At 39.4% G+C, this 27,541-nt stretch overlaps 1 protein-coding gene across 1 annotated transcript in view; it reads left to right on the top strand.

Annotated features, from left to right (window-relative positions):
* Window positions 1-14,669: 14,669 nt before the first annotated feature.
* Window positions 14,670-27,541, top strand: part of TTC29 (tetratricopeptide repeat domain 29) — a 192,000-nt gene continuing 179,128 nt past the window's right edge. The window contains exons 1-2 of the mRNA XM_053940817.1: window positions 14,670-15,265; window positions 24,890-25,142. The gene's annotated coding sequence lies outside the window, so the exon portion shown is untranslated. The remainder of the gene's footprint in view (window positions 15,266-24,889; window positions 25,143-27,541) is intronic.

Below are 27,541 nucleotides of genomic sequence, written 5' to 3'. Positions count from 1 at the left end.
AAAGGACATAAAATCTGTGTCCAGTAGAGGATTTTCTGAAGTAATATACTGTTCTGAACAATTTAGAGACATCTGTTTCTAATCTCAAAAAGCAATTGCAGAATGACCCAAGGCTTTCAAACATTAATTTTCAATAGGTTGCATATTTTTTTCCTTCTATTGATTCGTAAGTGATGGACCTTTTCTGCCACAAAACATGCATAAATTAAAATGCACGTGTAAAAACATGCTTACACTGTATGATGTATGCATTAGTGCTTTTGGAAACAAGGCATTCTTTTCCTGGAGTCAAATTTCTGAGGCTTGCCCCTTGACATGAGCAGTTCACTTCCTGCTTGCCAGTTCTCAGCATAAAGCTGGGGTTGGATTTTTTTTTTTTCTATTATTTCAAATGAACCATAAGAAAATTGATACCATGTGATGTAAAAACTTCTCAGCATGGTAAATGTAATTCTTTCTTTTGAGCTGAAAAGGACTGAAGTTAACATTTGTTTCAGATTTCCTGCAATACCATCACTGCTGTGTAATAGCTGAAATGGTTCCATCCATCCCATTATGAAGATACTTTACTTCTTGACAAGAAGACATTAAGTACAAGGCAAATTGGGGGTAGGGAGAATCAAAACTGTGTGAATTGTTTAACCTTCCACCATGGTTCAACAAAGTTTAAAAAAAAAAAAAAAAGCCTTTGGCAAACTGCCTAGATTTTGTAAGGCCACTCACACTTTGTGAGCCCCCAAAGATCACAGTGTTTCTGGCTCAAGGCTGAAATCCCATTGAGCCAGGCCTGAAAAAAGCCTTTCAACCGTGTTGAATAAACACTTCAAGAAACAGCCATTTATCATGACGCTCTTAAATGTTGGATGGGAGCTGACTGCCACATCTTGGACAAAGATGAACAGTAAGCACGAATACGTTGTTTGACATGAAACACTTTCAGAAGGCATGGCTGCACTTGGTGCAAGGGGGAGCAGGGTGCTTGCTGTTTCTGTTGAGACTGTGGACAAGGAAAAAGGAGCAAAATGATGAATTTGCCAACAGAACACTTATACTCCTTGAAACTCCACTGCATAAATCATCTTGAAAAAAATTGAAGCAAAAGCTTCTCCCTATAACAAGAGTCCTGATTTCTGACACCCAATTTTCTACTTAGGAGCCTAGAAGAAATCATGTCTCCAAGAAAAATACTTCATTCTGAAAAATTTGGACTACTGATGAATTTAATGTGGGGACCAGCTAAGAATGCAATTGGTGGTCTTATAACCATTTGTGTGTGTATGTTTGCTGGTTTTGTAATGGTTTGGGTTTTATTTGTTTGGGTTTTTTTCTTTTGGTGGGAGAGTTTGGGGGTTTTTTTTGGTTTTTTGTTTTTGTTTTGTTTTGGTTTTTTTTTTTTTTTTTTTTGTTTGTTGATGAAATGCTGGCAAACTCAGGAGTAAGCATTTTCGGTGTACCCAGTCCTGTGGGCTCAGGCACCATCCAGAAGATCTTCTCAACCTATGCAAGAGTTTACAGTCCTTTTGCTCACTATGATGTCTTCAGACCACTCTAGTTTTATTTTAGCTGATTAATTTATAAACTAGAAAAAAGGTTTATGCCATATTCAGTGCTTGAGGGCAACTAGGGACAATGAAGACTGCTCAAAATCTCATCATCAAATGACTGTTTTGATATTAGTGCAATTAATTTACCTAGTACACTTCAAGATATGGAGAAATGGGTGTTCATCAAGTTACCCAAGCTGCAGTGACATCTCAGACTCATGTGTGCAGTGACATAAGTAAAAACAAGCTTAAAACTCCTGCTATTTTTTCCTGTTGGGGAAGATATTTGACTGATTACATGAACAGAAGTTGTCACTCCTTACTTTTACATGACACTCAAAATTAGTCCAGTATACTTAAATACCTAGCCTTGGATTGCATTTAGTAGTGAGCCTTACCTCACATTTAGTGGGATCCCTATCCTGGCTTTACTTTTTATATAGTAATTTTAGAAATGGTTTGATTTTCTGTGCTATCAATCTCTCTTTAATTAGAAATACACCACATTTTCCAGATAAGAACTTTGTGTCCTATTAAAATCAAGAAGCGTAGAGATTTATTACCTTCAACTTTAAAAAAGTTTGTTTAGATTTCAGGTTAATATTTGAGATAGGGTTGAACATAAGGTAACTAAAATATTATGGACACATTCCTTTATATCTTGCCCAAGGAATACAAAGTTGTAACACTGGAGCACATAGTAAAGAACAAAGAGAGAAGGGATGAGAGTCTTCTGCTTGGAAATGGAAGCACCTCCTTAAATGTTTCATTAATATGATGACTTATTTTCAGTTTTATTGTAAGCTCAGATTTATTGACAGACTTATTGTAACTGGGAATAAAATTGTCAGAGTTGCTCCTGTAGCATCAGTAAAAGGTATTTAGTTACATTGCCAGGCAGTTTCAAAAACAATTTGGTCAGTTTAAGTTCAAACAGCCAATGGTATCAACATTAAAGGGAAAATCCCCAATGAAATGAACATTAGAAGCTTACAAAACTTCAAATTTTATTCATGACATTGAAATTATGCTGATGATATATATATAGTGGAGTGTGGTATTTGATGTTGTAACATCTACATGGCTTAGTACCACAATTATTTGCTCTTCAGACTCAGCAAAACATTCCTGAATCCTGCTGCTGTACCACTACAAGACACACCTTGTCATGCGTTTCTACTTAGAATCTGTGTCACTGGACAAATGTTTGTTATTAGCAAAAGTTTCTACAAAGGAGTTTCACCATACATTTTTTGGTTCATTTCAATTTAACAACAGTTTTGTATTTTGCCCAAAGGCTAGAAAGCTAAGTTTGTGTCAGAGACTTCTACTTCAGCTATCGTAGTTCAAAATGAACACTTTGTTTTAAAAAGAGCTTGGAAGAATTATTTCAAAAAAAGGAAAAGTAACATTTAAAAAAATAACTCTCATAAACAAATATTTGATTTATACTGTAAAACAGGTATTCAGTTTCACAGCAAATAGCTGAAGATGGGCTTGTGATAAAGTGCATTGTTTTTACAGTAAGTTGTTATGGTGGTCATAGCAACATCAAAGTTCTTTGCTAGATTTTAACTTTTTTTTTTGTGGACTGCAACCCAAGTTGTTTGTTTGGTTTTATTTATCCATGGATAAGCTCTGTATCTGTGATTGCAGGGAATAATTCTGACACCCAATAGCATCACAGGAAAATACCAAACTGGTCATACATTAGAAGTGTTGTCAAAGATATGCTGAGTCAGACACTTAGGGTTTGCAGTTAGATTGAATGTTTTGTCTGTAAACAAATACTGGAGTGTCTCAACCTCATACTTAAGTAGTGACAAAACTGACTTAGAGTGTGCAACCTTTTCCTGTTTAAGTGATATGGATTAAAACTCCTGATAGGTGTGCACAGAGGACACAACCAGTTTACAACATGTCACTAAGTTTTGATCACTAGGGATTTAACATATGTGCATAGTTTAAGTTCAGGGCAGGCAAGGTAATTAATTTGTGGATGTTAATGTAACTGATGCAATCTGGAAGGCCTTTGTCCTCATTCCCATAACAATCTCTGACACTTTTTGAGATTTTCTGCTTTTGGACTAAAGCTTCTCATGTTTCATTTGAACTCTGATTTTTGGATGGAGAAAATGGAGCAAAGGGAATGTAAGTGGGCTAAGATGTTGATGTTCCTCCCACACATCCCTTCTTTTTAATGCATGTGTAGGAGGGACGAAGAAAAAGCTATAATTTCCTTTACTTGCTACAGCTTTCATTTCCTTTCCCAATGTGGAGGCAGAGACTGTAAGAAATAAAAAATTCTCTGGACTGTTTGTTGGAATTTCTTGTTGAAATTTTAGTGTTTGCGTTTTTCTTCCACAGGAGATTTTGCAAACTTGCCTTATAGAAAACACATGCCTAAATCAATTCCTCATTAGTCATCAGTCTCATTCAAGGATGTGTGCTTAATTCTAGGAACATACTTAAACATTGTGCTGAAAGTTTGTTGAATTGCAAGTTGTGTGAATTTTGATATAAGACTCAGTCTGTGCTTGGGTGGGCAGGCAATTTTATTAAGACATCATTTGCCTAAAGACAGAGGAAAAAAAAAATAAAATATTTACTGTAAAATGGACTAAAAGTAGACCTCATGAGATCACAGGCAAGGCAGGCTCTGCTGTGGCATTCCTGAAAACACTTCCCTCATCTTTTCTTGAAGGCTTCTGATGCCAGAGATTTGATGACATTTTAGGTAATCTCTTCCAGGCCTCCACTAATCATGCCATTAAAAAGGTGTGTTGTTTTCTTTTTTTCCCCTATATGCCTCTGTAAGTTCACGATTTCTTTTCTGTCTGCCATGGGCACAGTCAACAAATTAATCAATTTATTCCTTGCAGCAGCTTGTCTGCTGTTGAAGATTGTTATCTTGTCTTTGCTAAGATACAGAATCATTATTCAAAGATTTTCCAGGTGGTATTTTCAGCTGTTCCCAGAGTTTTACAGTCTCCTCTTAACTTCCATCTTTAGTTCTTCAGGAAGGATGATGGCCCTCTTCCAGGCAAGTAAATAAAGGAAATGGATCAAAAAGTACTTTCAATAAGAGAGTAGAGCAATCTAAGAAGACACCCGCCATCCAAATAGGTATGGCAGCCTGCCATATGGCAGTCAAGTATGCCAGGGGAGGAATTTCAGGTCCTAACCCTGGGATTAGACCACTGAAGAGGCCTCAGAGAGAAAAAGTAAGGTCTATAACAAAGGTCAGTTAAGTCAGAATTGAGTTGTATGGAAAATCTTGTAGGACTTCAGCAATTACAGCTATTTCTTTTAGAAAATAAGTAAGCTATATAGTAGAAAAATTAGCCTGAACATGTTTTTTTCTTTTTAGTAGAGGGACTCAAAACACCCAAACCACTGCAGGACACTGAATTTTTTTGCAAAGCTCCATTGGCAGGTAAAGGCACATGCATGCAAGCATGTTGTAGTTAAAATGACTCCCTTCTGTTGAATTTTTAGTGTTAAAAGTGTTACATTCTTCAGGATAGTAACACTTCTTTTACTCATCTGGCAAGATACTACAGCACATACATAATTCCAACCTCATGGCTAGTCCAGTTAAGTCAGTACATCTGTTCATGGTCTGTTTTTTGTCAAAAAAACAAAAAAAAAACCCCAAACCTAGCAGGTTTCTTCTTAGGAATGAAAAAAATAATTTAAGAAGATGATAACCTTCTTTAAATACACCTCCATGTCTTCTCTGTAGAGAAAAAGCACTCATCAGTCAGGAGTCTTTCTAGAGGGCCCTCTAGGAGCTTATTCTTGTTCCTTAGTTATTTAATATTTAAAAGCAACTAAAAGATAAGAAGTAAAATAATGGGAACTTATAAGTAAGGAAATGGATCAGGAAACGGGAACAGGAAATTATTGGGATCATCTTGGTCTGAGCAACCAAAAGATATTTCATAAAACGAACCAGATATTTAGGAGCTAAGATTGTTGGCTGAATTTGTGTGAAAATTCTCCTCACAAGAAGTTCCAGGAGTACTTAGAACAAATGTGCATAATAAGCAGTAGAAATTCTTGTAAGAACAAAGTGATAAATGTAACTGTGCTTGGTGCTAGTTCAGCCACAATTGGAACACTGTGTTATAAGTTACGATACTGGAAGCCAAACTCCAGGAAGTATTTCCATAAACTAAACATGGCTCAGGGAGAAAACACCAAGGTAACTTGACAGATTCTTGTGGCTTGAGAAAGGTGTTGGATGGTAAGTAGTCACATTTACTCCAGTCCTGTGGAACAGGACTAGACAGTCAGGGGCTCTGTTATTTATATGATATATATCTCCTGTCATTTTTTTCTCTCACTTGTTGTGCTAGATTTGATCCTACAAGGTGGTTTGGTTAGTTTTTTAAGGGATCCAGAAAAAGGTTGTCCTTGAAAGATAGTTCCTCCTTTTCTTGAACTTTTCCAGTTGTGGAACATCCCCGAGCTTGCCTTTGACACCAGTCCTTGAGTTGTCACTCAATCCTGGCTTGTTTTGTCCTGCCTTCGTGCTCCTTGTGGAGAATTGAAAAATATCCACAGAAAATTGTCTTAGCCTTCCCTGGCTTGCATGTATTCTTCATCTGCTTTCATTGCTTTGTTTCATTACCCAACCCAGGTTTTTCCCTTTAAGTGGTTAGGGATTTTTGCTTCAGTTCATCATTGTTTTCATTATTACAACCCCCCTTTTTTTTTTTTTTATTTAGCAATTTCCAGCTTTGCTCTTTTTTTGGATAATTTGTCTCTGTCCTTGTATCACCCTATTCCTTTAGTACATATAGTTCTTCTCTGTTCCTAGAACTTACTAGAAGTTATGTCCTGTCATCCAAGTTTTGGTTTATTAGGATAAACAAATTAATTTAATCTCCTTCATTAGGTTTATCTTGGTAGGATGGATGAAATGGGTTTATCAGATCAGCTATCAAAGACTTACTTGTACAGAAACATTCTGCTGTCACATATAAAAACACTAGTCCTAAAAGAAAGCATAAAATATATCAAGAGTTATTCCACACTGGAAATCCAGTGTGTTCATTGACAATATTACTGAGAAGCACCTTGCTACTAGGGGGAGAAAAATTCCTTGCCTGCAGTTAATCTGTAAAACATGTGAAATGCATGGTCCTATATTAACATATGATCTCTCTGAATTTATTGGAGAGGGATTAAGCAACCGTTTTTTAAAAAAATAAATTTGCCATCAAAAAGGGCATTTTATTACCAAATGGTAAATGGTTGTAGCTGTTAAGTTCCTCCTAATTGTGGGAAGAATAGTAAAAGAAGTGGTATTTTTCATTAGACTACCCTTTCTTTCTCTTTAAATTCTCAGGCTCATTGGGGGAAATTAATGTTTTCATTTCCAGGAATTCTTGCTCCAGATTTCTCTCGTGTATTTGGAACTGACTTAAGACCAACAGAAGTCAGAAACAACAGCCCAATGCAAGTCTGTCATTCTTCAAGTGAAATTGTTTTTGAAAGTGTATTATCTGGGGCCCTAATTGATTAGGCAGCTGGAGGAAGGAACAGTGGAGTAAAAAAAATTAGTTCTTGCTGTAGACAGTATTAGACCTGTCTCACTTCAAGAGCAGGTCAGCCCAGCTGGGGAAGGAATTCTTGCTTGACTCAATTCCCTTGACCACAGGGTAATCCATTAAACCACTGCTGGCCATTCCCTCTCAATACTCAAGCCCTTCCTTGGCAATGTCCATGTTCACTGGCACTGGGTCTGTTCCCATGTGGATGTTTTAAAACTTTCACTCTGATGTATATCTGTGAAAGTGTGGGATCTTACATGAGAGTGTAAATCCTAGGATAAACTGTGATGCAGAAGAGAGTATTATTGAATGCATAGCTAGAATTAAAGTATTTCTGTAATTCAAAGAAAAAATAAGGTTTAAGCCCTTCTTTTCCTTTTTTACTGAGATGTATATACAGCCCCATAAAGTATGTGAGACAAAGTTTCTGTTCAATCAGTAGTTTCCACTGCAATCTGTAGGAACTTTTGTTGATTTACTCAAAATAAAAATGCTTATTTAACCTTAAAAATATCAAGAACAGCAACTCATGACTTGTCTGTTTTTACTGGAGATTCCTCTGGATGACTGGAAAAAGTTGTTCTGAGTTAAAAAAAGAATAACATGGAGAGAAAGCCAAGCTAATGCCAAAGGACATTTTAAAACTGTTGAGGACAGATGTTTTGTGTGTTCTCTGGGTCACTTTGGGGAAAAATATGCTGCTGTGACTCCTTAGAAACTGAGTTGATACTGACAATCTGGTTTAATTCTTCATAAATAGAAAAGCATCATATCAGTTACTAGTAGCAGTGCATTTAAAATTTATCTATTTAGTTGTGATTAATTACATCATTAGTTTAGTCAAGATTTAGTTAAACTGTGGGCAATCAGAAATAAAAAAGACAAAAATGGAAAGCAAAAATAATCCCTATAAACTGGGCCTTATTAAACTGGATGAAAAAAAAATCAATGAGTACTTAGAACTTTTTCACCAGGACAGACAAGTGCCTGTGAAAACGTTCAAAACATCACCTTTAAGGTTGTTTGGTTAGGCTCTGCTCTGGCATGGGTTGGACAGGGAGTGAGAGGTGTGAGTGAAGATTATGACTGGAACAGAGAGAATCTTGAGGCTGCTCCACAAAGAGCCCTGTATTTTAATCATGTACTGAAATGGGTAATTGTCAGCCTCCAAAGCAGTGTAGGTTTAGGAAAGTGCAAAGTGTGCTGCCTTCAAGGACAACAAGCATTGTAATGTCCCGATGTGCTGTTCAATATAATTCCCAATACCTACTTTTTAAGAACTTCCCAAGACATTTCCGGTCTTTCTGGGTTCCGCTGAATCATCTATGAATGACATGAAAGTGGCAAATCAACTAAGGCATGGAAGAGTAACATAAGCGTCATAGCACTAGGAAGAAATCAGCAAGATCTTTGCGTGGAAAAAGAGAGGAAACGGTTCTCCTTAAATCTGGTACTACACACTGGGCAAAGTGAGGGGTCTGTCACTGAAGATTTCAGGTTATTTAGCAGCTCAGAGGACAATTGGCTTAAGTTCCTCAAGGAGCACCCTGTGGAGAACCAAAAATATTTTTTGCTAGTTGTGGCACCTGGAGAGCACTGATGGGTTGTCATGGGTCTTACATGGGAAATGTGGCTTGGAGCTGGGCAAAGAGGACAGCCTTCAGAAAGCTTTCTCTGATCCCAACAAACCTACTGGGCCACTGCACCCATTGGGAATTGGGATCTGCTGGAGCTCATTAACTCATTCCCTGAGCTGAGATTGGTGCTGACAAAGGGATTCTGTCTGCCCTGTAGTGTCTGCGTAGGTTATACACAAATGGGGACATTGCCTCTCTGTATGGGCTTTGCATATGGAAGAAGCATGTGGTGCTGGGCAGGGCCATCCTGAGGCAACTCTTTAATGCTCAGGAACTGTCAGTATGTGGCCTGAAAAGTGGTGTCTTTAGTGCCTAGAAAGCAAGTACATAAGCCCAAAACCTGACTAAAGATACATCACAGTGGGGTGTTGATTCTCTCAGATAGCATCAGCTCTTCTGCATCCTACTGCTACATCCTGAAACATTCAATCTTTCTAAAACTCCTCCTAATGTTAGTCTTTCCATACCTGTGTGAAAACACTCTCTTGCTAAAAGTTCTTGGAAGGCAGAATGAAGAAATTAGCTAAATGTTTTCTGACTGATCTTCTAGCAATGTGGACATGCATCTGCTGCAATTACACCTTCTAGACCAAGTGCACATCTGATCAAAACTCAGAAGGGAAACAAAGGTGCAGCTCCTTTTCCAAGGTAATGGGCATCCCATTCACCAGGGGGAAGGAGACATTGAAGCAAGTGCTTTCTTATTATTGATGCAAATTTGACACTTTGAACAACAATGCAAGAAGACAGAAGAACCCAAACAAACTCAGAGTAACCCTGTCAGAACAGAAGGTGCAATTCATTCCCTACAATTAAATGTATTGTTTAGTGATTTATTGAACCTTCAAGTTTTCCTCTTTAGCCTGAGAAGTCCTGAATCTCCTATGTAATGATAGGGTATAACCTAAACATCATGGCTGCAAAAAGCACCAGCACCATCTGTAGGGTTGCCTACCTTGACTTAACCAATTCTTTCCATTTTCCTCAGAGAAATGACTCTTACACATCATCTTCAAACTGAGGCAAAGCACTTTCCAGACTGCTGTTGACTCCTGCAGTATGATCTCCACAGTTAAATATCTTCTACTGTAGACAAGAGTACAGACAATACCGACTTTGCCTTAGAATAAAGGATCCAAGGAGAGTTGTTGACTTATTGACTTTATAGTATAGGGCACAGTTACCACATTTGTTCTTTGATCTGACACTCCAGATATCAACCTCTACCAAGAAGAGAAATAACTGTAAGAAGCTGATATTTATTGTGGTACTCTGCCCAGTCAAAGCCACAGACTACTTTGTCATGGAACAAAGACCCCTGCTAAAGAAAATCACTCATTTCTACTACATGAAATAGTAGCTTCCTCTGAAATAACCAGGTCCAAGTGCTAGATGAACAGTACTGAGATGAGGTAGCAGGCAGTGCCATACATGAAGGAATACCCTTCTTTCTCCATGCAGTGCCTGTGATGTGGGGATGCCCTTTGGAAAGCCTAATAGGAGTTTCCTGCTGACACTGCAAAGCAGCTTTCCCACCAGGTGACATTTGAACACCCACAAATATTTACAGCTGTGGCAATGCTGTGGATTTCCCTTAAACTCCAGGAAAAACACCTTGACAGTGGTTTATTTGCGTAACTTGAGAATGTAATTTCAAAGGGAGAAGACAGCTCACAGCTGTGTATTCTTACCCTCACCTGTGCCTAGCACAGAGCGCCTGGTCTGTGCACCAGTGCATATAAATAGAGGCCTGTTATCCCAAAGCATGGCAAACACTCCAGTGATATCAGTACTGCTGTGGCTTTACCCCTTAGCATGCAGCTCAGTTCCTTTTATTAATAACCAGACATTGTGCTTAACCATTTCACTTGCAGTGTTGCACAGCTCTCCTTTAAGGGACCATCTACGTGTTTTCATAGCAGTTTTACAGCCTTGATTCAGAGCTGGTGATAAATAAAGCCGTTCCCAAACTTAGAAATGCCGAGAGCCAAGAATCACAGTTTCTCAAATCTCCAAAATAAATAAGTCATGTGTCAAACTTGCCTATCCATTGGCAAGGGAGTGCCATGAACACTAATGTCTGATTGTTGATAAGGGAATGTGGATGTTGTGAAGTGTTGACTGATATAGCACTCTAGGGAATGGAAAAGAGAAAGTGGTGGAAGATGCAAAAATGTGTCAGCTGATATCTCAGTAGGGCATTTTTTTTTCTGGTTCGGTGAGGATACTGTCCTGATGGGTTGCAGAGGAGAATAACTCTCTAACTTCCAGAAAAGTCAGTTCTAGGAGTTTTATTCTAGTGGTTTTGTGGTGATGCACAGTCTGACTAAAGTGAACAAGGTTTTTTTAACTGCATATCAGGGCTGGTACCCTTGGCTTTTGTTTCTGTATTTATGGATCCTTTTCATCTTTGATGAATTACGACCTTTGTTATCTTGATTAGAACACGTAATGTATCTTAATTAGAACATGTCCAATAGCTCATGTAACAGAAATTATACTTTGGCTTGTTCTTTACTCTGTTTACTTGTCTGTAAATGAGGGCCATTGGATTCAAAAGGAGACTTTTCCATCTTTTTTGTTTTGTTATGAGTACCTCCCATGCATCTTGAGGCTTCTATTTTCTTTTTGGTACTTTCTCCCTAGAACTGTACTTCTTGTTCTGATAGGATGTGTCAGTCACTCATCCTGTTGCCTGCAAATCAGCCAGGATCATTTCCAGTAACAGAGGCCAGTGTCATGATGCACTAGCACTGGTATCCGACAACTATAAATAGATTCTTCCACAGACCTCAGAAGGACAAATAGACATTCAGAGTTGCTGCAGTCATATAGGAGAAGAATAATAGCTCTAAAAACTAATGCCAGGACCCAATGTTTGGTTATTCAGAGGGCTGCTTTTTCTCCCAAAGGACTTGGCTTGAGTAACTCTTTAGATGTTTTTTAATTATTCTTTTTTTTTAAATTTAAGTTTTATTTTATTTGCTTTCTTCTGGCACATGGACAAACTGCTGCTACCCAGCATGTGCTGTAATGTTGTTATTAGTTTTTAGGAGGAAAAGGAAAGGTTTCACTGTTACAGTTATTTCTGGTTTTCATATGTCCTTTTCACAGCTTCTGTCTCCACATCTGCACAGAAGTGTGATGTGTGTGCAAGAAGGTTCCCTGTGTGCTGTGTGTAAGAAATCTGCTACTTGAATCAAGCAAGAATCATTTCAGTCAGGGGCACCCAGCAAGTATTTCAAAATGCTTCATCTGGGCTCCTTGAGTGCAGGAATCTTTGGCAGCACATTAAAGACACATGTACTCTTTTCAGGAAAAGCAGTTGTGTAGTCAGAAAACCACTACTTGCTGTGATATACATGCTAAGCCTAATCCCCCTCCTTGCCATCTTCTAGGATACAGCAAGTCAGGTACATGTCTGTAAAAATTTCACTAATTTTTTTTTTTTTTTTAAAGATTTAACAGACAACTTCTGGTGAATCTTGACATGGTATCTTAAACTGTCTCCTCAACCTGCAGTTCACTGCTGTGTCTCTGCTGGAGGTTTCTATCTCTAAGCTGAATCAAGGAAGTGCTTGGAGTCTCAGCTATTGTAATGTGAAGTATTTTAGCTTTAAACAGGAAAAGGTGTGTATTCCCTTCTTGTAAATCAAATTTGGGGTTTGGAAAGCAAGCTGGGGCTGGTAGAGATGTGTGGCTACAGCTTAAACCATCACAGCTCTATTTGCCTTTTGCTAAAGCCTGTGACAGGATAAGCCTCCTAACCTTTGTTCTGGTACAAAACCAAAAAAGAAGCAGAAGCCTCACTGGCTGTATGGATTACAACTAAACACAGGACTTACAGAAGTTTAGTTTTGGCTAAAGAAACTTCCTGTGTCACACTTCTGGAGGAATTGATCCCATGTGCTCATGGAGGCATTATATTGGGCAAATCCTCAAAAGGTTTTTGTCATGTACTTAATGTTTCCTATTTTTCAAGGACAGTTCCAGCAACTGAAATTTTGTTCCTTTTTAGAAATTTTGGGTCGACTTACATGGGTGTAATGAAACATCTGGGCTGTAAAATAGATAATATTTAATTTTATTTCCTTGTGCAGCCTGTATAAATTCTGGACTAGAACAAAAAGTGACCACATTTTGCCTGTGTTTGCTCAGCACTCCCATTTGTAAGGCTCTTGTTTCAACTGATTATGACGTGCCAGCTTTAAACCATTTGGCCTTGGCATTTCCATGGCATGTTTTCCCAGTAAGTGTCACTATTAGGCTGAATGAAGCTTTCCAGAAACAGCAAAAATGATTCAGCTTTCTATGACAGAAAGGTGGAAAAATACATTTTGCCAATGTGGCCAGAAAATAACTCATAGTCTCTTCATTAAGTGGTTCTTGATATTTTTTTATTTATTTATCTGACACATTAGGTGTACTGAGGATTTTTTGTTTTGCTTTGTTTTGTTTTCTGAAAAAGCAACTAGCTGTGTATCCTGACTGGAGCCTTTTTAGAGTTTGTCATATTAAATTGGCATCTATGGGCAAAAGAGAGGATACTTTGAAATGCCTGAGGGATGAGATATTACCCTGAGGGACCTGGACAAGCTCAAGAAGAGATCCCATGGGAAACTTGTGAGGTTCAACAAGGTCAAGAGCAAGATGCTGCACCTGAATTGGGACAACCCCTGGTCTTAATATAGGGGGATGAAGGGATTGAGAGCATCCCTGCAGCGAAGGACTTGGGGATGCTGGTGGATGAGAGGTTAGACATGAGCCAGGAACATGAACTGCAGCCCAGAAAGCCAATTTTAACATTAAGGGAAAGAAAAAAAAAAAAAAAAAAAAAAAAAAAAAAAAAAAAAAGGCATGGCCAGCAGGTCAAGGGAGGTGAGTCTGCCTCTCTGCTCTGGAGAGATCCTACCTGCAGTACTGCACCCAGCTCTGGGGTCCCCAGCACGGGAAGGACATGGACCTGCTAGAATGGGTGTGGAGGAGACCATGGAGATGATAAGAGGACTGGAGCACCTCTCATATAAGGACACCTGAGAGCGCTGGGGTTGTTCAGCATGGAGAAGGCTCCATGCTCTGTAAAGGAGACCTTATAACACCTACAATACCTAAAGGATCTACAAGACAGCTGGGGATGGACTGTGTAGCAGGGCCTGTTGGGATGGGACAGGGGACAATAGTTCTGAGTTGAAGGAGGATCGATTTAGACTAGATATGAGGAGGAGGAGGGGTGATGAAACTCTGTAACATGCCATGTGAGGTGGCAGATGCCCCATCCCTGGAAACATTAAATGCCAGATGGGACAGAGCTCGGAGTGATCTGATCTAATTGAAGATGTCCCCCTGCTCATTGCAGGGGATTGGACTGGATGAGTTTCAAATGTCTTTTCCATCCCAGCAGCCTCTGACTGTGACATCTCTGGGCGTCTCTGCCTGCCCGTGAGGCGCTGTCCCCGGGGACACAGATCTCCCTGAGGGACACAGATTTCCCGGGGGACACAGATCTTCCTGAGGGACACAGATCTCCCTGAGGGACACAGATCTCCCCGGGGACACAGATCTCCCTGAGGGACACAGATCTCCCCGGGGGACACAGATCTCCCTGGGGGACACAGATCTCCCTGGGGGACACAGATCTCCCTGAGGGACACAGATCTCCCCGGGGACACAGATCTCCCTGAGGGACACAGATTTCCCGGGGGACACAGATCTCCCTGGGGGACACAGATCTCCCCGAGGGACACAGATTTCCCTGAGGGACACAGATCTTCCCGGGGGACACAGATCTCCCTGGGGACACAGATCTCCCTGAGGGACACAGATCTCCCTGAGGGACACAGATTTCCCTGAGGGACACATATCTTCCCAGGGGACAGAGATCTCCCCGAGGGACACAGATCTCCCTGAGGGACACAGATCTCCCTGAGGGACACAGATCTCCCTGGGGACACAGATCTCCCTGGGGGACACAGATCTCCCCGGGGACACAGATCTTCCTGGGGGACACAGATCTCCCTGAGGGACACAGATCTCCCTGGGGAACACAGATCTCCCTGAGGAACACAGATCTCCCTGACGGACACAGATCTCCCCGGGGGACACAGATCTCCCTGAGGGACACAGATCTCCCTGAGGGACACAGATCTCCCCTGGGGGACACAGATCTCCCTGAGGGACACAGATTTCCCGGGGGACACAGATCTCCCTGAGGGACACAGATCTCCCTGAGGGACACAGATTTCCCGGGGGACACAGATTTCCCTGAGGGACACAGATCTCCCTGAGGGACACAGATCTCCCTGAGGGACACAGATCTCCCTGGATCGCCGCTTCCCGCGGCGGGCCCGGCGTGTGAGGCGCCCCGTGCCGCCGCTAGATGTCGCCGTTGCTCTTCGCCGGCTTCTCGGCGCCCACAGAGCGAATTTCCAGCGAGCCGGGGGTATTCCATGGAATCACGGGGTCTTCATGCCTGGGAAAGGACCTGTGAGCCCGCCGAGTCCAGTCGTTCACCCAGCACAGCCAGGTTCATCACTAAACCGTGTCCCCAAGTGCCGCGTCTATGTGTCTTTTAAATACCTTTAGCGGTGGTGACCCAAACAGCCTGCCCCAATGCCTGACCCCTTCAGTGAAGACATTTTTTCCAAATATCCAAACTTAAACCTGCCCTGGTACATCTTGACTCCATTTCCTCGTCTTGTTGCTTGTCATCTTGAAGAGAGCCGCCGCCTCCCGGCTACAGCCCCTTTTCAGGGAGGTGTGGAGAGCAGGAAGGTCTCTGAGCCTCCTTTTCTCCAGGCTGAGCTGCCCCAGCTCCCTCAGCCGCTGTTCACAGCATTTACTCTCCAGGCCCTTCCCCAGCTCAGCCGCCCTTCTCTGGAGTCACTCCAGCACCTCAATGTCCTTCCCGTAGTGAGGGGCGCAGAGCCGAACCCAGGATTTGAGGTGCAGCCCCACCTGTTCCAAGCACAAGGGATGGTCATGGCCCTGGTCCTGCTGGCCACAAAACACACCCGAGGAGCGAAGGTCTCCCACAGGCTCCAGGCGTGTCTGACACAAGCACCCGTGCATGGGGTATTTTTCCCAGAAGTGCAACTTTGTTTGGTTTTATCTAGAATTGTAATGATTTGGGGGTCGTGCTTCTTCCTATGGATTAAACATAAAAAAATCCACATCTTCCACGAGGTTCATTATGGCTGAAAAACACAAGTGGAAGTAGTGGACTTGCTTGATTCTGTTCTTACTGGAATGAATAGTGATTGTCTCAGTGCCAGAAAATTAGTCAATATCACATAATTAAGTTTATCTTTGACAGATCTTTATGCTGCCATTTGTTCTAAAGTAACACGTCAGGTTACAGTTCCCAAACTAGTACAGAATCATAGAATTGTTTGGGCTGGAAGCAATTTTTAAAGATGATCTAATCCATACCCCCTGCCATAAGCAGGAAAAATGGGTTACACTTTAATTCAAATTTTGAGCCTTCATCTCTCCTATAAATTCTGAATACTACTTTGATGAGTTTATAGCATGTGGCATTCAAAATCTGGATTAAAAAATAATTATTAAAGCTGAAAAATCAAGGAGGGTTGTTGAATTTAACATTGTCTGTGCATCCCATATTTTCTCCTTTGTACAAAAATAGAAATTACAGTGTCTGTGTATACAAACACACACTGTTTATTTTTGTCATGCCAGTGTATTTTCATCTTCACCAGGGATGGTCAGCATTCAATGCCTTTTTTTAATCTTCATTGAAAAATATGAAACATGAGATTTGTATTCTATGATGCTGACTGAATTAGTAATTTATTGCAGACACTTCTGTAATACTTCACAATATCCATACAAAAATCAAGCAGTGTTACAGGGCAACATGGACAGTATTGTGAGACAGAGTTTAAAATTATCAAACAGCTGTTAATTCTGGTGATCATAGTGAGATGTCTTTAAAAAGCTTTTCAAAGCATTCTGCATTTTAATGCTATATTAGGTATTCAGAAAACTACTATAATAAATGAAATTTTGGCTGAAACTGTGAGTACTCAGCAAACCTGGCCAGATGTTTCACATGTGATGTGTAAAAACTTAATTTGTGGTCATCAGGTTAGTTAATGTTTCTGCTTAGTTCTGTCTTGTGTTATGTACAGAAGCAGATATGGAATCTCATTTTTTTAGGCAGCATTCAACTGTCTTGACCCTAAGAACAGACTTTTTTATTTTTGCTATAGTGATCTCCTGTTTTGTCACCCATTCTGCATTATTAAACAAACAAACAAACAACAGCAGCAGAAAAAAAAAAAAACAGAAAAAGAAATGAGACAAAATTATAAGGACAGTAGCATTTGTCACCCCTGTAAAGCAATGTGCATCACATGAAGCATGCACCAAAGAGAGCACATGAAAAAAAGAGCAGGCATTTTTAATCTTGATACTGCTTATCTTAATACATTCTTTACTTGCAAGCATAATATTGTTTTTAATATTTCGTGTAATTCCCTAGGTTTTTAGAAAAAAGTGAAAACATTAAACTAGATTTTGTGGAATCATAACACCCCCACAGGGGTCATCAGCAAGATGGCAATCTCTGGATGCATCTGACAGCCATCTGCTACTTGAGCTAACAGTGTCACTGACAGCAGTAGCTGGGAGTTATTTTTATGCTGCCTGTCAGTAGAAAGGAAGAAAGGGTGTGCATCCTGTGCATGCCCTAACCTCTTGTCAGGTGTGGAGAAATTTTCCCATCCAGGTTTCTGGGAAGGAAATCTTGGCTGGTGGACTGGATCCTCAAAGACTGAACCTTTCTGTCTGACTGCTCCTCCTTTCCCTGTTTCAGCCTTCTATCTCATCCTCTTCCCTGCAACTGTATTTTGTCCCAGTATTCTTCCCTGAGTCCTTCTTTTCATTTCTCTTTATCATTTGTAGCTACCTCAGTGCTCTCTCTGGTTTCCTGGCTCACTTTTGTTTCAGCTCTTGCTGTCTTCTGAGCCCAGCTCTCTCCAGCATTAGATTAGCCTATATCCCTCCCAAACCTGCAAGTTTCCTGTTACCTCCTGATTACTCCTGATGTCAGGCTCTTTCCCCAGCTGATAGCACACTTGCCCTGTGCTTGCTGTTTTAATTTCATTTCCTCTAGCTCCAGTATCAGTTTCTCTCACCCCATCCTGCATAACAGGGTCCATTCTAAGTCTTGGACCATAGGGCATTTTCCTGAATAGGGCATTCCCTGCAAGCCAAGTTATTTTTCAGCCTGTGCTTAAGTTAATTTTTTTTCTTCAAATCTGAAAAACTTTACATCCATTCTTCAATGTATTCTTTCCTATAAGCAGTTCTCACAGCAGACACCTTCAGAGCTGTTTGAGTGAGAAGGAAGCATAGTCGAGGACTGACTTAGATATTGTCTCAAATTTTGTAGTTAAATCAGCTTGGTCATATTAAAAGGAGACAGAAAGGGGACAGCACATCTTCCAGCTCCTTCCCTTCAGTGCTAGGTGTCACAGTAAGGCCAGAGGGGATGATCAGATCATCTTGTTTAACTCTCACATGCTGCTAGCCTCTATATTTCACTCCCTTCATATATATTGAAGCTGATATATTGAGTTTGGACATTCAGATGATCAGAGTTCCTTAAACAAGGATTGGAAAGCCTGAGGATAAACACACTGGCTTGTCTGAGAAACCGTGTGAATCACTGCCTTTGCAACGTGGATGGTGTTTTTCTGGGAGCTGACATGATGGCAGTGTGTAATACAGTCATGAGTAGATTAAGCAGGTGATGTCATAGCATGTATCTGATGCTTTCTGTTACATTTCTTGTTGCAGGGCTTTTTTCCACTATTTTCTTCTATTTTCTTCCACTTCATCAAAAATATAAAACATGAAAATTCTACTAATACTTTGAGTAGTTGTGCAGTTTTCTTTTTTAATACAAGCAGAAGTGAGGAGCAAAATTTATTCTCATTAAGCTGAATTTTATTTGATCCTCTCCTAAGTAGAGTGCCATTTAAATACTCCATTATAAACCTGCAGAAAGCAAATAATGCCACTGAGGGCATTCTCTGAAAATGCATGAAGGTTGAGGATTGTGATTTGGTTAAACTTAATTTACTCGGTTTATGTCAACTTATCTCAACACTGAGAATATGGGTATTTTACTTGGAAGAGCCTTATAATATTTAGACATTGATGAATGAGGTAAGTTAATCTAAAGAACTCTGATTTTTATGGTTTTATGCATCTAGAACAGCAGTCTAACAGATTTCCAGAATTTGTGTTCTCTTAAAGCTGTATCATGCTAAATTTAAAAACAATTTCATGAGTTCTGAGTGCATTAGTACACACCATTATCAGTTCAGGATCTGGGATGTTCAAGTACTTTTTGCCTTTGAAATACCTTTACATTTATGAACTCTCTCAGAAACTTTTATTTTGAAAAAACCTCTTCTGAAACAACTTTCAAATAAAGAAGAAACACACAGAAGTTTGCTGTCTTTGTAAGAACAACAAAATTTGCATCCAAATCCTAAGTAGGCCCAGCACATTAAATGGACAGAGGAAGGTGATGACTGTGTTTGAGTTAATATTATTATTTCTCTTTTGAAAGAACAATTGGAGACCCCATTTCTGATCGGCTGCCCCAGTGAGTGTTACCTATCCACAGAACAGCCCCAGGTATGCAGAAGGTCAGACAAGAAGGTGTTCTAGTCCCACCTGGCCTCAGCCTATGAATAATAGAAGTCTTTTGCTGCCCAGTGTTCGCAATGAATAGACCTGGCTGATGGTGAGGAAACATGGAGAGGCCCTGAATTCCCACTTAATGGCTGATAATAGAGACTGATAGGCAACTTGCCTATCAGAGACTTGTCTCCACCTGTAAAGGATGCACCAAGTCCCAGCCTTTGGACTCATGTAAATGAGTCCTGCTGGAGCAGGACTTTGCAATTAACTTCTTCTCTAAGCCCTTAATGAGGGTGGGAAACAGCTTCATGCTAAGCAACTGTATTCATAAATGCATTTAGCAAACCAAATAAGCAAACTTCAGCAGTGATGGTTTCAAGTGTAAATTCTCATCAGGGACTCACTCCTCACAGAAGTTCCTGCCCTTTGGATTGCCTTGGTTCAAATTTTAAATCTTTGCAGCATCCTTAAGGATTCTCACTATGTATGAAGTTGGGGTTTCTCTGCCCATCCCAGCTCCTGTGCTCAGCTTTCTGTATTTCTCTGCAAAATACATGAGAGTGGGTAGAAGATGCTGCTTCAGCTGCTCAGTGGTTCTGATATTTGCCCAGGAAAGCTGGGGTGTGGTCTGACTAAATGTGTCCTGTGTCCCTGAAGAATGCTCTAGTTGCCAAGCTCTCGCTGTCTGGGTTAGGACTGTGCTCACTTCCCTTTATTTGCCACAAAATTCAATGGGGTTCCTGCTTATTATGCTGGGCTGTTTTGAATTCTCCATTCAGAGACTCTACATTTCTCCACACATCAGCTTTAGAAACACAGCAGCACTTCACAGGGAGGACCACGTAACCCAGTATTTGTGTCTTGTGCAAAAAATTTTCCATGCCTCAGGTTTCAAAATGTGAACTGGAAACAATGCACATTATGCAAGGGAAGGCAGAGAAGAGGAATGTTTATTATTTTCCCACACATATGCAAATCTAGAAAAAAAACATCTGGAGAAATGAGTGCTGTTGAAATAACTGTGCTAATACAAAATGGTTTTAGGTATTCCATGTTCTTTTTCTGTTGCAGAGGAAGAGAGTTGCTGCTTTTTTCTTGTTTCAAACCCTAATCTTATGTGATGCAAATCTAATTCAGGCTTTACAGCAAAGATTTCTGATGTAGTGAGAAGTGAAAATGATGGTGAAATTTTCCAATATTTCCTCATTTGCTTTCTCTGGATCTAATTGCATTTCTTACTGCTTGAGTTGTGTGCAGACTCTACAGCTGGTTTTCTTCCTGTGTAGTTGTGATCTCTTTAATGTTTATTTTTGAAGTCCCTGGGAATACTGCAAAGGGGACAAAAGTTGAGATGCAGTTACAAGGGGCTGTTTAGGGCTATAATTTCTTGTCAAAACTCTGCATGTTCCAGACCACAGAAGTAATCAGGAGAAAAACTTTCACAGTTTTTCTTGAAATGTATTTTCTCTCACATTTAAACCATGGAAAAATGGCTTTGTGTCACAGCAGCAATGGAGTCACTAGCAGGAATTCGAATGACCAAATGCCCTAATTTTCACATTTGAGTATTCTGGGTTTGGGTTCTTTTTGTAGGGTTTTAGGTTTTGTTTGGAGTTTTTCTGGTTTGCTCTCAGCCAAAATGCAGGGCATGGACAAAGCTGAAGTAAAATGAACATTTTTGTTTGAGAAAAATTTGAAGAGTTGTTTTGGACAAACAAAAATGGCTTTATTTTCTCTGCCTGTGTTCTCAACAGACATTGGTCTTAATGGATAATAGTTTGAAAATTTTGAATTTTTCGTGTAATCAGAGGCAAATAAGCATTGATTCCAGGTGTGTTTTCCCTACTTTGTTTCAGCGGAAGCATTGAGGCTGTTTTATGTTATTATCAGGGAGGTCTGCACCTATAAACTGATTGCAAGCTGCATTAGAGATGTAGATAAAAACAAGAGTAGTTTGAAGAAAACAGACATGCAGCTACATTATGTAGAGGCCCATATAATACATGTGTTTTACAGGTTTGATATTTTAACTCCTGCTTAAGACACATGTGAGTCAATCATTGCAAAGCTGGCACTAGTTTTGGAGCAGCAATTTAAGGTTCACAGACTGTTGTTCTTAACTCTTCTGGAGTGCCTTTGGGAAAATTCTGTGTATAATTCAACTGACTTTTGTGTAGCTTCAGTTGGACTTAGTCCGTGCAAAGTTTATCCATGTGCTTGGATGTACAGGGAAATGCAAGTGGGAGATTAGCATTCAATTAACACATTAAAAATACCAACCAAAAACACTTCTTCATTGAAATAGTGCTCTATTTATTTTAACTGGATAATTTTGCTTTTAGAAACTTGGATGAAATTCAGCCCCATGACAGTTTGAGGGGTATTAATAGTTTTTAAAGTTGTGTGATGTTAAGTTTTTTCAAGATTGCCTGGTTCTTAAAATGTTTAAAGAAAAAAAAAAAGGTACAGAACCATTGAGAGGGAAAAAAAAAAAAAAAAAAAAAAAAAAAGGAATCTATTATTTAAGGAAGAAATACAGCCAGTGTGATAAAAGTGTCTTCCCACGTCTTGTGGCCAGGTGCTGCGTGCATATAAATGTTTCACGTTAAGCTTTAAGATCAAGGAAGAGTCTGTGGGGAACCTTGTTTCCTGGAGATCTGCTTGCTGGAGTAGCTCCCAAGTACTGACTTCCCATTTTTTATTTGGTTATTAAGGATGAAAGGCAACATCGTTTTCTGGAACAGCGTTCCTTGCATGCCATTATCTTTGTCCACAGCTATGAAACATTCATTTCTATAGGTTCATGTGGATGCTTAGCCTCACTCAGCTTAGCCACTGTGACTCCTTCTTTATGTAAGTTTAATTCAAAGGATCACCTTTATGTCGTCCTGTAGACTGAACAAAAGATAGATGGTTTCATTAGTTGAGAAACTCTCTTTTTTACATACAGCTGAGTATTATAGGTGTCCAGCCTATGTAATTCAGGGCACTCTCTGGTACTGCTGAAAAGGAAACTTTGAAATTCTAACTTTCTGCCATGATTCGCTCTGGGCAATGTGTGTGTTTGTACAGCCTTACACATGCAAATTGCCAGTATGAAGTTTTGCATGCTCCAAATATGTACAGAACCAGGAGGAAATATGTGATTGCAACCCATTTGTACTCAGTTTGCATCAGCATATTGTCCCTAGGATTAGAAATTTCAGCACTTATCTATTTATCACAGTGGCTCTGCATAAATATCCTTTCCAAAAAGACTTTTTTTTTTTTTTTAAAAAGACTGGCATCATTAACAGATATTTAAAATATAACAAGCTTAGCAATTTTTTTTTTTTTTTTTGCTTGGGTAAAAATCCTGGTTTAACTACTCTATTTTTAAAATTTAGCTAATTATTATATTTCTAGTAAATGCTATGAACATTAATGTTTCTGAAGTTAAAACCAGGCACTTGCCTGTCACTTGCCTCATCAAAAAAATCATCTTTAAAAAAATTCTAATAAAAATTTTAAGCTAAGAAATTTCTGCAAAATATTATTACCCATATAAATGTCAGAATCATGCTCAATCAAATGTAGCATGCTGCTGTAAGATGGGAAATGATAATCATTATACAGAGGTAACAAGGAAAGCACAACAGGTACAGAAATTTGGAGTGAAAGAAAACCCTTCAAAATTAGCAAAATTTGGTAGTTTGCCAAGGCTAAGGGGAGTAAGAATAAGTTATTTGGGGTTTTTCAGGGACGGAGGATCCAACCTATAGATATTTCTTCTACTCTGACCTGTGTGCTTCTGTCTCACTCTTTAATGTAATTGAAGGTACTGAAAACAGGTGTCAGGGAGTTGCTTGGGGAAAAGCTAATAATGGCAATCCACTGTCTGGAGAATTTATACTTGTGCATTTTCTCTAACATGACACTCTTATCAGATATAAACTTAACAAGGACTGATCTATATTCTGTTCTCTTCAGACGGTGTTACTGAATCCATTTCCTGATGGCTCTGGGGAAGAGTAATTGTGTTGCTCAAAACCAGGCACGTGGTTAGTATTGTACAGAAAAAGAAGTACATTTTTGCCTGGACCCAAGTTTTCTTTGTGGAACCAAGGAGCCCGTACAGCTATATATTTTTGTATATGTCTATATATATAGCACTCAAACTTCTTAATCCTTCTGACACAGACATCCAAGTGCTGCCAGCTTTGAGTTTAGTTTAGAGGATAAACACAGATAAAAGCACAGTAAGCAGAGATCTTGGCAGAGGAAGGAGACAGACACTCTGCATGGTCCATTGCCAGCAGCTTTTTATTGCAATAAGTACTTCAGCCTGAATACTGTTTTTAGAATAGTTCAGTCAAGTTTCTGAAACCAGTGTAGGAGTAAGAGCTCAAAGATTTCTCACAGATTTCTCAGACCTGGAAGGGAATACCAGGGAAGGGAACTCCACCTTCCCCATCTGAACAGAAATGAACACTTATGCTTATGCTCCTAATTTGAAAATACCTCTAAGGATGTGTTTGAATACACTGGGGAATACATATAGTTTTGTGAATACCTTCACTGAGAAAAATTATGCATCCTAAGGGTTGTGTTATCAAAGGAGCTTGAATTGAAGTCTCCAGTATCCTCTGCTTTGATATATCTTTGGATGGCATGTGAGTATCAGTAAAGGTAGCAGGAATAAATGTTTTCCTAACTTTCCCATAAAGCATGGCAGTACAGTTTCTGAGCACTTTAAACTAAAATGCCTCTTTTAGTTTAAAGAGGCATTAGCATAGGGGCCTATGATACACATTCAACTTTGCTCTCTGCCTCAGACACTGTGTTTTGGTGCAGTAAGCATTTTTTAAAAATTTAAACACTTGCCATATGTGGTTCATGGCCTGACATAAACTGAATATTTGGTAGCGAATTCTGATCTTGGATTAAGTAATATGACTCTCTGTGACTGCAGGGCAACTGAATTGGGGAACAATGTGAAGGCTATTTCCTTGTTTTACACCTTTATATTTTTCCTTCCCTCCATGCACTGTCATTCTAATTTCCTACATTTATTCTGGTTTGTTTGGAGGTTTTTCTTGGTTGGTTGGTTGGTTGGTTGACTGTGTTTTTTCCTTCAGGAAGCTTTTTGATTCACTGTCGGTGTTTAATATTTTCCTTTTTTCCCCAGACTTCTGTTAAATTTAACAGATGCTTTTTATTAATGCTTTTATTTCTAGTATTTCCATTTTATTACTGTACACTTTCCCTCTTTTTATTGTTTCTAATCCTGTGATTTTGCTTCTGTCTTCTTGTCTATCCCATATTCTGTCATCTAACCTTTATTTTCCTTCTCTACTTCTTAAATTTCTTAATTTATCTATAATTGTTCCCATAGTATGCTGTGATTTTTTTTTGTTCCCCCCAAATATGGAATAGTTATATTTCTGGTTTTTATTCATTCAAGCCTGAAAAATAATTTTATTTTAATTTTTAGGCTCAGCTAATCCTGCTCAACTTTCACATTATAGAGGGACAAGGTGGAGTCTTGTACTTCTGTGAAAAGATGTACAGTTTGCTGGCATTTGCCCACTATGAGGAATAAGGATGTGCACTCTAAAAATAAAAAAGTGAAGAAAAATCCAAAGTGAAGGATCCTGGAGGAGCCCCTTGAGAGCTGAAAACCACCCTTTCCTGATGTGAAAGACGGTTCATTTACACTGCTTCTCGCGGGTCAGCAGTGCTGGAAGGTAAAGCTTTTTTTATCAATAACATTTGTTTGGTTGTTGTTAATTTGGCAATGCTTTGGTCTGTTTGTAACTATGAATTTCAAAGACGTGTTCTGGGAGGGAAAGGGAAGTTTTAAAAGTAGCATTGGAAAGTGTACCCTGAGATAGCCAGAGCCTGGATTCAGCTGGGTGCACCCTCGTGCTTTCCCTGCAAATGGAAGTGCCTGGTCATTAACACAGTGAGTCACAGTAATGTGTTATGATCTGATCTGGCATTTATAAGGAAATAGAGTGGCTGGCCTTGGATACCTCTCCTCCAGGTCATTTGTCCTAGTGATAAAGAGAGTGCTTGCTCCCCAGAGGAAGCAAAGCTGCCCATTATGTCAGCTCACACCCTGGAAAAGGCCACTGATTCCAATGCCTCTGTTTGAGATGTGCTCTCTAAACGGGGTCAGTGTTATAACTGGGAGGGGGAAGCAGCTTCAGCTGTGAGTAAGTGCTCAGAGAAATGGTATAACTGACTCTGCCACAGATGAATAAAGAATGTAGGCAGGCGGGATTGTTTTATATTCACTTAAAAAAATACATATATAATGATTTGGTTTTTGGATCATTGATTTATATGTCAGACAGATGAAAAGCAAAATTTCGATGATGCCTTTATCATTATTCTGACAAGGACTGCTTTTAAGTTAAAGAGTGATAAAGAATGCCAACTTTTGACATTACTAGAACAGCCCTATCAGCTTTAATTTTCTTTTGTTTTCTTCATGTCAAAGAAAGGCCATTAGAGATAAATTATGATCTCAAACTGGTTAATCTAGTGATGTGCATTTTTTTTCCATAAATTACCCCAGCCACCTTCTAAAGTATTATATAATCTCAACGAGAAACGAGGTACAGAAAGTAGAAATCTCAAATATCGAAAGTCATCCGTCTTTAGGCCAGGGGTTCTGAAACTCTGGGAGAGCTGCCCACAGCTGAGGCTCTGTGTCACACTGCACAGACGGATGTGTGGAGCCGTCTGTTCTGCCTGCCTGTACTTTTGTGTGAGCGGCGTTCGTGGCATGCCAGGGACCGCTAGAGTGTGCTCAGTTACAGCTCTGATCAGGAGCACACACCGTGCAGCACGGGGAGGGTTCAGGGATGCTGAAAGTTTATTTTTTATAACACATTAGGGAACTAGTACTCTTGTCATTATAGATCAAAGTTAATTGACCTCACGGCATTAGCATCAGTGTACTTAAAGTACAGACTTTATACATAAAACTGGAGAGTCTCATTTTGACCAGTCTGTGTGTCTACACTGGTTTCACATTTCAGGTGAGGAGTAGCTGTGCAGATTTCATGCAAAAGTTTGTTCTTTTGCATCACATTTGGGCTTTGAGTTCCAAAGCTGTAGTTTCCCCCTTTTTATTTATTTTTCTTTATTTTTCTTCTTTCTACTGATTTACCAGTTTGATGAGTGTCCAGCCATAGTGTTTTCTATAAAACATTATTGACAGCTAATAATAATTTGCACCTCTTTAGCCAGGCATAGTCTGTGTTTTCAAAGCCTTTATAAGCATTACCTGAATCGAGCATTAGCCAATCAAGAAGGCAAATATTATTCATATATTTTGACAAGTAAACCAAGCTAGAAAACAAAATCAGATCATTTCCTTGAGACCACAAGACTGTGCAAAAGCCAAGACAACAACATGTATCTTTTGGCATCTATTCCTGTGCTCAACCATAAAAAGCTTGGGTTTTTCCAAATATGTGTATGATTAGTGTTATGGTTAACATTCTTTTGGAATAGATAATATGACTTCTTTATATCTGTACTAGAAGTTTTCAAGTGTAATTTATCATCCTGAGTAGGTTATAATAGGACTGACACAAAAAGAGAGTACACTAAAAAAAAATCTTTCTTGCAGCCTAGCTATATGCTAGCACAGATACATAAGGCATTATGTGAATTTTAAGAGAGAAATAAAGAACTGGCTAGAGAAGATACGGGGAAAATCAGCAGAAAATATAGAAAATTACAGGGGGAAAAAGGGAGGAAAAAATATAAAGAAATATGAGTAAGGTTGGATTTATTTATACCCAGGGCTAAATTATATATTATAGATACAATATGCAGCATATAATAATTAGATTTTATTTACTAAAATAAGGACATAGAGCCTAGAATCACCCAGATTTGAAACAGAAATAAAAATCATGTTTTATATCAGAGTATGTCGACTCTGCTGTCAGTCTACCCTGTTTTACTGCATAATGGTAATGGAATGGAAATATTCTGTATGTTTCACTATCATGATGTGATGTGATATATCAGTGTGTGTCATAGCATGTCATATTATATATATGTTATAAGAATTGAAATATTTGGAGAGAAAATTAATTGAGCCATGAGTAGCAGCATACCTGTA

This window comes from Vidua chalybeata, chromosome 4 (assembly GCF_026979565.1).
Source record: "Vidua chalybeata isolate OUT-0048 chromosome 4, bVidCha1 merged haplotype, whole genome shotgun sequence".
In the NCBI taxonomy this organism is placed as follows: domain Eukaryota; kingdom Metazoa; phylum Chordata; class Aves; order Passeriformes; family Viduidae; genus Vidua; species Vidua chalybeata.
Note: the sequence above shows the minus strand (reverse complement) of the source record. Positions and strands in the feature narration are given on the sequence as shown.